Source organism: Rhipicephalus microplus, unplaced genomic scaffold, assembly GCF_043290135.1.
Source record: "Rhipicephalus microplus isolate Deutch F79 unplaced genomic scaffold, USDA_Rmic scaffold_273, whole genome shotgun sequence".
Classification (NCBI taxonomy): Eukaryota; Metazoa; Arthropoda; class Arachnida; order Ixodida; family Ixodidae; genus Rhipicephalus; species Rhipicephalus microplus.
The window spans coordinates 95,001-107,500 of NW_027464844.1; the positions used below are offsets into that span (position 1 = coordinate 95,001).

General features: G+C 61.0%; 2 non-coding genes across 2 annotated transcripts; both read left to right on the plus strand.

The window, feature by feature from the left end:
- Positions 1-7,710: 7,710 nt before the first annotated feature.
- On the plus strand, positions 7,711-9,525 carry LOC142793067 (small subunit ribosomal RNA). The gene has a single exon (XR_012891418.1). It is a non-coding gene; the product is annotated as a small subunit ribosomal RNA (ribosomal RNA).
- Positions 9,526-11,244: 1,719 nt separating this feature from the next.
- Positions 11,245-11,397, plus strand: LOC142793057 (5.8S ribosomal RNA). Its single transcript, XR_012891409.1, has one exon. It is a non-coding gene; the product is annotated as a 5.8S ribosomal RNA (ribosomal RNA).
- The last annotated feature ends 1,103 nt before the right edge of the window (positions 11,398-12,500 follow it).

Below are 12,500 nucleotides of genomic sequence, written 5' to 3' on the forward strand. Positions count from 1 at the left end.
TGGCGGCCCACTCACTCGATCGCCATGTCTGTTTGCCACAGTTTTCCCGGTGGTGCCGCACCCGGGCTCGCCCCGGCTGACGCAGTTTTCGCGCCGCCCCGGCTGACGCGGTTTCGTGCCGCCCCGGCAGACGCGGTTTTCGCGCCGCCCCGGCTGACGCGGTTTCGTGCCGCCCCGGCAGACGCAGTTCGGACTTAGCACTTTTCGGCTGTGCCTGGCTGGCGGCCCACTCACTCGATCGCCATGTCTGTTTGCCACAGTTTTCCCGGTGGTGCCGCACCCGGGCTCGCCCCGGCTGACGCAGTTTTCGCGCCGCCCCGGCTGACGCGGTTTCGTGCCGCCCCGGCAGACGCGGTTTTCGCGCCGCCCCGGCTGACGCGGTTTCGTGCCGCCCCGGCAGACGCAGTTCGGACTTAGCACTTTTCGGCTGTGCCTGGCTGGCGGCCCACTCACTCGATCGCCATGTCTGTTTGCCACAGTTTTCCCGGTGGTGCCGCACCCGGGCTCGCCCCGGCAGACGCGTTTTTTTTTTCTTTCGCCCCGGCTGACGCAGTTTTCGCGCCGCCCCGGCTGACGCGGTTTCGTGCCGCCCCGGCAGACGCGGTTTTTTGCGCCGCCCCGGCTGACGCGGTTTTTGCCGCCCCGGCTGACGCAGTTCGGACTTAGCACTTTTCGGCTGTGCCTGGCTGGCGGCCCACTCACTCGATCGCCATGTCTGTTTGCCACAGTTTTCCCGGTGGTGCCGCACCCGGGCTCGCCCCGGCTGACGCAGTTTTCGCGCCGCCCCGGCTGACGCGGTTTCGTGCCGCCCCGGCAGACGCGGTTTTCGCGCCGCCCCGGCTGACGCGGTTTCGTGCCGCCCCGGCAGACGCAGTTCGGACTTAGCACTTTTCGGCTGTGCCTGGCTGGCGGCCCACTCACTCGATCGCCATGTCTGTTTGCCACAGTTTTCCCGGTGGTGCCGCACCCGGGCTCGCCCCGGCTGACGCAGTTTTCGCGCCGCCCCGGCTGACGCGGTTTCGTGCCGCCCCGGCAGACGCGGTTTTCGCGCCGCCCCGGCTGACGCGGTTTCGTGCCGCCCCGGCAGACGCAGTTCGGACTTAGCACTTTTCGGCTGTGCCTGGCTGGCGGCCCACTCACTCGATCGCCATGTCTGTTTGCCACAGTTTTCCCGGTGGTGCCGCACCCGGGCTCGCCCCGGCAGACGCGTTTTTTTTTTTCTTTCGCCCCGGCTGACGCAGTTTTCGCGCCGCCCCGGCTGACGCGGTTTCGTGCCGCCCCGGCAGACGCGGTTTTTTTGCGCCGCCCCGGCTGACGCGGTTTTTGCCGCCCCGGCTGACGCAGTTCGGACTTGGCACTTTTTGGCTGAGCCTGGCTGGTGGCCCACTCACTCGATCGCCATGTCTGTTAGCCACAGTTTTCCCGGTGGTGCCGCACCCGGGCTCGCCCCGGCTGACGCAGTTTTCGCGCCGCCCCGGCAGACGCGGTTTTCGCGCCGCCCCGGCTGACGCGGTTTTTGCCGCCCCGGCTGACGCAGTTCGGACTTGGCACTTTTTGGGCTGAGCCTGGCTGGCGGCCCACTCACTCGATCGCCATGTCTGTTTGCCACAGTCTTCCCGGTGGTGCCGCACCCGGGCTCGCCCCGGCAGACACGTTTTTTTTTTCTTTCGCCCCGGCAGACGTGGTTCCCCCCCCCCCCCCCCCTTTTCGCTCGCCCCGGCTGACGAGGTTTTCGCGCCGCCCCGGCTGACGCAGTTTTCGCGCCGCCCCGGCTGACGCGGTTTCGTGCCGCCCCGGCTGACGCGGTTTTCGCGCCGCCCCGGCTGACGCGGTTTTTGCGTCGCCCCGGCTGACACGGTTCGGACTTTGCACTTTTCGGCTGTGCCTGGCTGGCGGCCCACTCACTCGATCGCCATGTCTGTTTGCCACAGTTTTCCCGGTGGTGCCGCACCCGGGCTTGCCCCGGCAGACGCGTTTTTTTTTTCTTTTCGCCCCGGCTGACGCAGTTTTCGCCCCGCCCCGGCTGACGCGGTTTCGTGCCGCCCCGGCAGACGCGGTTTTTTGCGCCGCCCCGGCTGACGCGGTTTTTGCCGCCCCGGCTGACGCAGTTCGGACTTTGCACTTTTTGGCTGAGCCTGGCTGGCGGCCCACTCACTCGATCGCCATGTCTGTTTGCCACAGTTTTCCCGGTGGTGCCGCACCCGGGCTCGCCCCGGCAGACGCGTTTTTTTTTTTCCTTCGCCCCGGCAGACGTGGTTCCCCCCCCCCCCCCTCCGTCTTTCTTTTTGTTTTTTTTTTCGCCGCGGCTGAAGTGGATTTTTCGGTGCCTCGACGCCCCGGTAGTCGCGGTTTTTCCGTTTCCGCACGGCCCCGGCTGACGCTGCTCGGTCACAGTCGCCTTTTGTGAGGATTGCAGACTTCTTGAGCGCGGGTGTTTTTTTTTTGTTGTTGTTGTTGTTTTATTACGCATTCGCTCCAGCAGACGCTGTTTAGACTTTTTGTTTCCTCTTTTATCCTGCGACGAGGTGACGAGGTTTATTCGGTGCCCCGCCGCCCCGGCTGAAGTGATTTTTCCTGTCCCGTGCCGCCCCGGCTGACGCGGTTGGGACTTCGCGTTTGTTCGGCCGCCACGGGTTTTGGCGCACTCGCTCGGTTGCTTGTTGTTGCCACTTGTTGCGAACCCAGGTTTCTTGAGCGAGCGCGGGCGTTTTTTCTTCCTTTCTTTCTTTGTTCTATGTGTTAGCGAATCGGCCTTTAATATCACACGAGGACTCACAACCAACAATTTTCAGTTTGAAGTGTAAAAAATCTGCAGGTGTTGACGTAACTGACTTGCCCCGTACCCTTGAGTACATCCATGAAGTTCTCGTAGTACTACTAAATCGCATTATTCCAAGTGGAGAAATTCCCATAAACTTGCAAACCTCTACACGAAAATCGGTGCGCGTGATAAAGTTGAAAATTATCGTCCGATATCAAATGTGCCTTCTATAACACAAATTCTAGGAAAAAAAAAAAAAAACACTTGTTCGCCGTTTTCTGCGCCGTGACTGGCAGCACTCCGGCGAAGCGAAACGGGGTCGATTCGAGCACGATATCGGCGTCTTTCGACGTGCTCGCCGGCGACCGTCGCACGAGTACGTCGCACGAGCGCGTCTGCCGGGGCGCCGTTTGCGAAGCCGACGCAAAAGTGGGAACCGCCGCTCGGATGATCGCCGCTTTCGGCAGAGTGAGTGTTGGCACTCCGGGGAAGCGAAACAGCGTGAATGCGCCCACGAAATCGGCGTATTTTGAAGTGCCCGCCGGCGACCGTCGCACGAGTACGGTAAACCGCGTCAGCCGGGGCGTAGTTCGGGACGCCGACGAAAAAGTGGGAAGCGCAACTCGGATCTTCGCCGTTTTTGCAGGAGTGAGTGGCGGCCCTCCTGCGAGACCAAGAAGCATCGATTCGTGCACGAATTCGGCGCCTTTCGACGTGATCGCCGGCGACCGTCGCTCGAGTAGGGCAAACCGCGTCTGCCGGGGCGGGCTTCGGGACGCCGATGCGAAAGTGGGAAACGCTGCTCGGATGTTCGCCGTTTTTGGCCGAGTGAGTGCTGGCACTCGGGCGAAGCCAAACGGGGCCGATTACGGCACGATATCGGCGTCTTTCGACGTGCCCGGCGGCGACCGTCGCACGAGTACGGTAAACCGCGTCAGCCCGGGCGGAGTTCGGGACGCCGATGCGAAAGTGGAGAACGCCGCTCGGATCTTCGCCGTTTTTGGAGGAGTGAGTGGCGGCACTCCGGAGAAGCCAAGGAGCGCCAATTAGCGCACGATATCGGCGTCTTTCGACGCGCTCGCCGGCGACCGTCGAACGAGTAGGGCAAACCGCGTCTGCCGGGGCGGGGTTTACGACGCCGACGCAAAAGTGGGAACCGCCGCTCGGATGTTGGCCGTTTTTGGCAGAGTGAGTGCTGGCACACCGGCGACGCGAAAGAGCGCGAAAGCGCCCACGAAAGTGGCGTATTTGGACGTGCTTGACGGCGACCGCTGCAGGAGTACGAAAAACCACGTCAGCCGGGGCGAGCGACCCACGGCGGTCTGGGTGCTTATCGCTGCTATTATAGGGGCACCCCGGCAGACGCAGAAAAAAAAAATTTTTTTTCGACCTTCTTTTTTGCTGGTCGAGCTCGGGTAACCCAGGTCGCAATGGGAGCCGCGCACGAAAGCGGCGTCGCGAGACGCGTTCGCGGTCGCTAGTCGCACGAGCTCGGCAACCGCGTCAGCCGGCGCGGAGTTCGGGATGCCGACGGCTAAGTGGGTACCGCTGCTCGGATGTTCGCCGTTTTTGGCCGAGTGAGTGCTGGCACTCCGGCGAAGCGAAACGGGGCCGATTCGGGCACGATATCGGCGTATTTCGACGTGCTCGCCGGCGACCGTCGCACGAGTACGGCAAAGCGCGTCTGCCGGGGCGAGGTTTGCGATGCCGACGAAAAAGTGGGAAGCGCCGCTCGGATCTTCGCCGTTTTTGCAGGAGTGAGTGGCGGCCCTCCTGCGAGACCAAGAAGCATCGACTCGCGCACGATATCGGTGTCTTTCGACGTGCCCGCCGGCCACCGCCGCACGAGTACGGCAAACCGCGTATGCCGGGGCGGGGTTGGCGACGCCGACGCAAAAGTGGGAACCGCCACTAGGATGTTCGCCGTTTTTGGCAGAGTGAGTGCTGGCACACCGGCGACGCGAAAGAGCGCGAAAGCGCCCACGAAAGTGGCGTATTTGGACGTGCTTGACGGCGACCGCTGCAGGAGTACGAAAAACCACGTCAGCCGGGGCGAGCGACCCACGGCGGTCTGGGTGCTTATCGCTGCTATTATAGGGGCACCCCGGCAGACGCAGAAAAAAAAATTTTTTTTCGACCTTCTTTTTTGCTGGTCGAGCTCGGGTAACCCAGGTCGCAATGGGAGCCGCGCACGAAAGCGGCGTCGCGAGACGCGTTCGCGGTCGCTAGTCGCACGAGCTCGGCAACCGCGTCAGCCGGCGCGGAGTTCGGGATGCCGACGGCTAAGTGGGTACCGCTGCTCGGATGTTCGCCGTTTTTGGCCGAGTGAGTGCTGGCACTCCGGCGAAGCGAAACGGGGCCGATTCGGGCACGATATCGGCGTATTTCGACGTGCTCGCCGGCGACCGTCGCACGAGTACGGCAAAGCGCGTCTGCCGGGGCGAGGTTTGCGATGCCGACGAAAAAGTGGGAAGCGCCGCTCGGATCTTCGCCGTTTTTGCAGGAGTGAGTGGCGGCCCTCCTGCGAGACCAAGAAGCATCGACTCGCGCACGATATCGGTGTCTTTCGACGTGCCCGCCGGCCACCGCCGCACGAGTACGGCAAACCGCGTATGCCGGGGCGGGGTTGGCGACGCCGACGCAAAAGTGGGAACCGCCACTAGGATGTTCGCCGTTTTTGGCAGAGTGAGTGCTGGCACTCCGGCGAAGCGAAAGAGCGCGAATGCGCCCACGAAAGTGGCGTGTTTGGACGTGCTTGACGACGACCACCGCAGGAAAACGAAAAACCACGTCAGCCGGGGCGAGCGACCCATGGCGGTCTGGGTGCTTATCGCTGCTATTATAGGGGCACCCCGGCAGACGCAAAAAAAAAAAAATTTTTTTTCGACATTCTTTCTTGCTCGTCGACCTCGGGTGACCCAGGTCGCAGTGGGAGCCGCGCACGAAAGCGGCGTCGCGAGACGGCTTCGCGGTCGCTAGTCGCACGAGCTCGGCAACCGCGTCTGCCGGGGCGGAGTTCGGGACGCCGACGGCTAAGTGGGAACCGCCGCTCGGATGTTCGCCGTTTGTGGCCGAGTGAGTGCTGGCACTCCGGCGAAGCCAAACGGGGCCGATTCCGGCACGATATCGGCGTCTTTCTACGTGCTCGCCGGCGACCGTCGCACGAGTACGGCAAAGTGCGTCTGCCGGGGCGGGGTTTGCGACGCGTACGCAATAGTGAGAACCGTCGCTCGGATGTTCGTCGTCTTTCGCCGAGCCAGTGCTGGCACTCCGGCGAAGCCGAACGGAGCCGATTCGGGCACGATATCGGCGTCTTTCCACGTGCTCGCCGGCGACCGTCGCACGAGTACGGTAAACCGCGTCAGCCGGGGCGGAGTTCGGGACGCCGATGCGAAAGTGGGAAGCGCCGCTCGGATCTTCGCCGTTTTTGGAGGAGTCAGTGGCGGCACTCCGGTGAAGCCAAGGTGCGCCAATTCGCGCACGATATCGGCGTCTTTCGACGTGCCCGCCGGCCACCGTCGCACGAGTACGGCAAACCTCGTCTGCCGGGGCGGGGTTTGCGACGCCGACGCAAAAGTGGGAACCGCCGCTCGGATGTTCGCCGTTTTTGGCAGAGTGAGTGCTGGCACTCCGGCGAAGCGAAAGAGCGTGAATGCGCCCACGAAAGTAGCGTATTTGGACGTGCTTGACGGCGACCGCCGCAGGAGTACGAAAAACCACGTCAGCCGGGGCGAGCGACCCACGGCGGTCTGGGTGCTTATCGCTGCTATTATAGGGGCACCCCGGCAGACGCAGAAAGAAAAAAAAAAAAAAATGGGGACATGGCGTGCGTCACCGTGCGGCTTCGCAGCGTTGCCGAAGTCGCCGAGCCCTTCGACTGAGCCGAACGGCGGACAGGGAACGTTGGTCGGCCGTTCTAACCTGTCGGTGCCACGCCGAGACGTCGTTAAGGAAAACCGCGTCGTGGGCCTCTACGACGCCGTCGAGTCGTTGTACGTTTGGTGTCCAGCGTGTCGGCGGCGAGTAGCGGACACGTCGTTCACGACTTCGGTCTTTCGCAGTCGACGCGAACTTGCGGAGAGTCGTGGTGCCTCACGTTTTCGGCAGAAACCGCGGCGGAATTTTCCCGTGCGTGCGCGCACGACCTCGGTGCTGTGCCGTCAGCGTAGTGTTGCACAAACTCGTGGCCTACCCAAGGTGCGGTACGTTTGCGGCCGTATCCTCGGTGGGAATTTCGTGAGTAGGGTCGCAAATTCTACGACCTCGGCGGGTTTGAGAGCGACGTAGACTTGTGGCACGCTCAACGTGCCACACGTTTCGGGGCACACCCGCGGTGAAATTTTCTCGAGTACGCTCGTATTAGTGCCCAAGGAGGTCTGGGTACTTATCGCTGCTATTATGTGGGGGTTCTCGTGAGCGGCGTACGCGAAAGCGACCGGGTGTCTGATATGCGGCGGGCTTCGGCCTCGTCAAGCGTGTCCTCGGGTCTGCTCCAGGGGAATCCACGGCAGTCGTCTGCAGCCTCATCCGCTTGATGCGTTAGGGGCTGGTTGTCGGACGGTGCCGTTTTACCACGATATCGAGGTGTGTTCCGTGTCGTCCTCGGGCGATTCAGATGCGAAAGCGCCGAAGACGCGGGCGTGACCCGTCGTCTGGCGGCTTTGCAGTCTCGGCTCCGTTGCTAGTTCCGGCCGGTCCACCGACAGTGCAGCGGGCTTGGGCAACCCGCACGGCGCGACCGAGTCGATGCAACGAAAAAGAGCGAGCATGAACGTGCTTCTTGCCGCACGGCTCCCACTCGTCTTTCGGGAAGGTTGTGCCGTAGCGAGCTCGAACGCCGTCATCTCGGAGTGCAAAATAAGCGTGTTGGGGCGCCTGAAGGTGGCCTCCGCCGCACACAGACTGCGTCCGGCCCGCCGAAGGCGAGGACGGACGCGCAGTCGAACGATTACCTGGTTGATCCTGCCAGTAATCATATGCTTGTCTCAAAGATTAAGCCATGCATGTCTAAGTACATGCCGAAATAAGGCGAAACCGCGAATGGCTCATTAAATCAGTTATGGTTCCTTAGATCGTTTCTTCCTACTTGGATAACTGTGGCAATTCTAGAGCTAATACATGCAGTGAGCCTGGAGCCCTTTGGGTAACGGGTGCTTTTATTAGACCAAGATCGATCGGGTTTCGGCCCGTATTGTGTGGTGACTCTGGATAACTTTGTGCTGATCGCATGGCCACGAGCCGGCGACGTTTCTTTCAAGTGTCTGCCTTATCAACTTTCGATGGTAGGTTACTTGCTTACCATGGTTGTTACGGGTAACGGAGAATCAGGGTTCGATTCCGGAGAGGGAGCCTGAGAAACGGCTACCACATCCAAGGAAGGCAGCAGGCGCGCAAATTACCCACTCCCGGCACGGGGAGGTAGTGACGAAAAATAACAATACGGGACTCTTTTGAGGCCCCGTAATTGAAATGAGTACACTCTAAATCCTTTAACGAGGATCAATTGGAGGGCAAGTCTGGTGCCAGCAGCCGCGGTAATTCCAGCTCCAATAGCGTATACTAAAGCTGCTGCGGTTAAAAAGCTCGTAGTTGGATCTCAGTTCCAGACGAGTAGTGCATCTACCCGATGCGACGGCTCGGACTGAACATCATGCCGGTTCTTTCTTGGTGCACTTCATTGTGTGCCTCGAGATGGCCGGTGCTTTTACTTTGAAAAAATTAGAGTGCTCAACGCAGGCGAGTCGCCTGAATAAACTTGCATGGAATAATAGAACAAGACCTCGTTTCTGTTCTGTTGGTTTTTGGAATACGAGGTAATGATTAAGAGGGACGGACGGGGGCATTCGTATTGCGGCGCTAGAGGTGAAATTCTTGGACCGTCGCAAGACGAACTACTGCGAAAGCATTTGCCAAGAATGTTTTCATTGATCAAGAACGAAAGTCAGAGGTTCGAAGGCGATCAGATACCGCCCTAGTTCTGACCATAAACGATGCCAACCAGCGATCCGCCTGAGTTACTCAAATGACTCGGCGGGCAGCTTCCGGGAAACCAAAGTATTTGGGTTCCGGGGGAAGTATGGTTGCAAAGCTGAAACTTAAAGGAATTGACGGAAGGGCACCACCAGGAGTGGAGCCTGCGGCTTAATTTGACTCAACACGGGAAAACTTACCCGGCCCGGACACTGGGAGGATTGACAGATTGAGAGCTCTTTCTTGATTCGGTGGATGGTGGTGCATGGCCGTTCTTAGTTGGTGGAGCGATTTGTCTGGTTAATTCCGATAACGAACGAGACTCTAGCCTATTAAATAGGTGCGGGGTTCCCAGCACCTTACAACCTTCTTAGAGGGACAAGCGGCTCCTAGCCGCACGAAACAGAGCAATAACAGGTCTGTGATGCCCTTAGATGTCCGGGGCCGCACGCGCGCTACACTGAAGGAAGCAGCGTGTCTTTATCCCTGTCTGAAAAGACTGGGTAACCCGTGGAACTTCTTTCGTGATTGGGATAGGGGCTTGCAATTGTTCCCCTTGAACGAGGAATTCCCAGTAAGCGCGAGTCATAAGCTCGCGTTGATTACGTCCCTGCCCTTTGTACACACCGCCCGTCGCTACTACCGATTGAATGATTTAGTGAGGTCTTCGGACCGATGTCCGGCGCGGCCTTTCGGTTGCGCCGGTCTGTTGGAAAGATGACCAAACTTGATCATTTAGAGGAAGTAAAAGTCGTAACAAGGTTTCCGTAGGTGAACCTGCGGAAGGATCATTAACGGATTGTGAAGGGTGAGCGCCTCAGCTGCGTCTGCGCCCGACACTTTCTGCCGCTGACCCCGTTTGGACGCGGGGTCGGCTTTTCCCCACGGGGCTGCCTGAATGTGGAGCGGCACCCCGTGACAAATTGTTGCGCCCAGCGGACGCCAACACCGCGACCTTGGACGGTCGGCCAGGTGGCGGACGCGGGTACAAACGGCGCAACGCACTCATAGGTCGGCTTTCGACCCGCCACTGCACCGTGGCTCGAAGCGCTCGAAATGCGCGACCCGACCGCTGCGGGACCGCCTAGTACTGTAAACAGGAGCGGCGGAGCGCGAACGGCGAGTCGTGGTTACGTCGGTAGAAGGCGAGGCTGCGCGTTCCCGAAACGCCAGCCGAGTGCCCTCCCGACCGTTCGAGCGTGCAAGAACGAGACCCGACAATCGCGCGGCGACTGCCAAGTACGAGAGGAACGGCACAAGCGTCGGCGGTCGGTCAAGGAACTGGCGATGTGACGGGTCCGCTGTGCACCAGTGCATACCGTCCCGCCGTCCGCGGCAAGCGCCTCCGCGTCCTCGGGTGACGGAGGCTGCCGGTCGGTTCTTGCAGGCGAGGGATCTCGCTGGCACCGGTTCGCGTTGACGCGCGGCCGGTCATGGCACGGCGATGCGACGGCCGAGGTGCGCAGTACTCGATGGAGGAACCGCACGCTCCGATGACCGTCCCGCCCTCCGCGGCGTATGCGTACCGACCGTAATGGTTGCAGCAGCGCCGGCCGGCTTTTGAATTCGCCACACGAAACACGGTGCGAGATCGCGGTTAGGGGAGCGTCGACGTTGCCAGGCGTTTTGCTTGCTGCCGAGGGAAAGGCGGCACGGCCACGTCGCGCTCGTCGCGATTAGCGGGTCTGCGCGCTTTGGGAAGGTGCCGCAACGACTTGCCGAAAGAGGAAGCACGGAAGAACGAGGGACTTGGACGTCCCGACAATTGAACGCACTTGCGGCCAGGCCCTTGCTGGCTTCGTTCTTCCGCCTCGAGTAGGCTCGTACGCGGCTCCGGCGCCGAAAGTGGTCCTTGGCACCGACTTCGGTGGACGTGGGAAGTGCCGCGCAAGTACGGCGCGCCTGGCTTCACCTGTTGGCTAAAGTAGGCAGCCGGATCGGCATTTTGGTGTGCGGTGGCAAACCGTGGATGCGAAAAAAGCTTGTGCGATTTCGTGGAACAAAAAGCGGGGGTCCCCCTTTTTATGCGGAGGAGACCGACCCGCCTGCCGTGGTGAACCGCGACGCCACGGTAAAAACGGGAGAGGCTTGTCGATGGGACCGTGCATCCCGCGCTCCACGGAGGCCGGGAGGCGGCCGCCCGAGGAAATGTGTAGCCGTCGAGGCCCGCATCTGCGTGCACTCTTATCCAAATGGGTGTACCGCAGGCATTTTCTGGTTAGGCGGGCCAATGAGAGCGAGCACACAACGATACCTACGGGTCCGGCTTGGAGAACCGGCTTCGACGCCTCCCGAGTATTTATAGAGGGGTGGACCACGAAAGCACTCGCAAGTAGCGAAAGCGAAACGCCGTCCGAAACACACCGTTTGCTCGATTTGCGGCAGCCGAAAAAGGCGCGGCAGAGTTTTGGAGTCCAAGCGTGCGCTGAAAAGCGCCCTTCTTGGCCACTGTTTGGCCGAGTGCCAGAAACGTTTGGTTTTGACTGTACGGAATTGAACAAACACTTTTTCACGACTCTAAGCGGTGGATCACTCGGTTCTCGGGTCGATGAAGAACGCAGCCAGCTGCGAGACTTGGTGTGAATTGCAGGACACACTGAGCACTGATTCTTTGAACGCACATTGCGGCCTTGGGTCTTCCCTTGGCTTCGTCTGTCTGAGGGTCGGATCACATATCAAGAGAGCCTTCGGCGCACAAGGGAACGTGAGCCGTCGACTCGTTTTGACCGCGTCGGCAACACGGACAGCACGCTGAACACCTCACAGCGAGCGCCAACAGCGGCCACTCAAGGGCGAGACGGTGGCGACCGTCGTGCCAGAGCCCAACCGAAACGGGGGCGACCGACTGCATTGAGGATGTGGCACCTCGTTGAGACCGCCGCAGGACTTCGAGTCGGAAGGAAGCCTGCAGGGAAAGTGCGGTCGAGGTTGCGTACTCCTCTCTGCGACCGGGCGCGCAAGAGCTGCGAGAGCCACGGACGCGCAACTTTAACGCACGGTAAACACGAGGAGCGAAAGCCGGCCAGCAAAGCTTCTCCAGCCGTGCGCAAAGTGCGCGAGATCGCAGCCTTGCGTTGCGCTTGTTGCCCTCGAAGTAAGCAGGGTGTCCCGTAGACCGGGCGCTCGAACACGCTGCGGGGCCGTGCCTCCTCCAGGCTTTGCCGCGCGAACAGGGAACGTTCGCGCGCAAAGCGCAGGGAGGTGAGGAGGCTGCGCCCGCCGTTTGCGGTTCGCTGCGTACGCGGTTGATGCGGAGAGCACGGCGCGACGACTTGCCGCGAAGCGGAAAAAGTCTCCCGCACGAGTTGGCGAAACGTTGGCGAAGCTTAAGGCGTTCTCGTCGTAGTCCGCCGTCGGTCTAAGTGCTTCGCAGTTCCCGTCCCGTTCAAAAAACTGGGCCACTCCAGTTGGGGCGGGGGCGACGCTACACGAGACGATGCCTCTCGCCAGGCTGCGTGGCTGCCCTTGCGGCGGCGGCGACTGGCCTCGGCGGTGTTTGGGCTTTCGACACGGTCGTTTATCACGCAACTGCTCGGACGACGCACGCGCGCAGCGGAATGCCGCTTGCCAGCCTTGTGAAGATGTGACCCTGTACAGGGTTGCGGGCGCACTTGGTAGGGCGTCGTACTCGGTTCGCGATGGGTTTACGAACGTGTCCCGTCACTTCCACGTCACACCGGTTGTGCGCCGCACGCGTGCAGCGGGGAAGCCGATTGCCAGCCTTGTGAAGAAGTGGCCCTGTACAGGGTTGCGGGCGCACTTGGTAGGG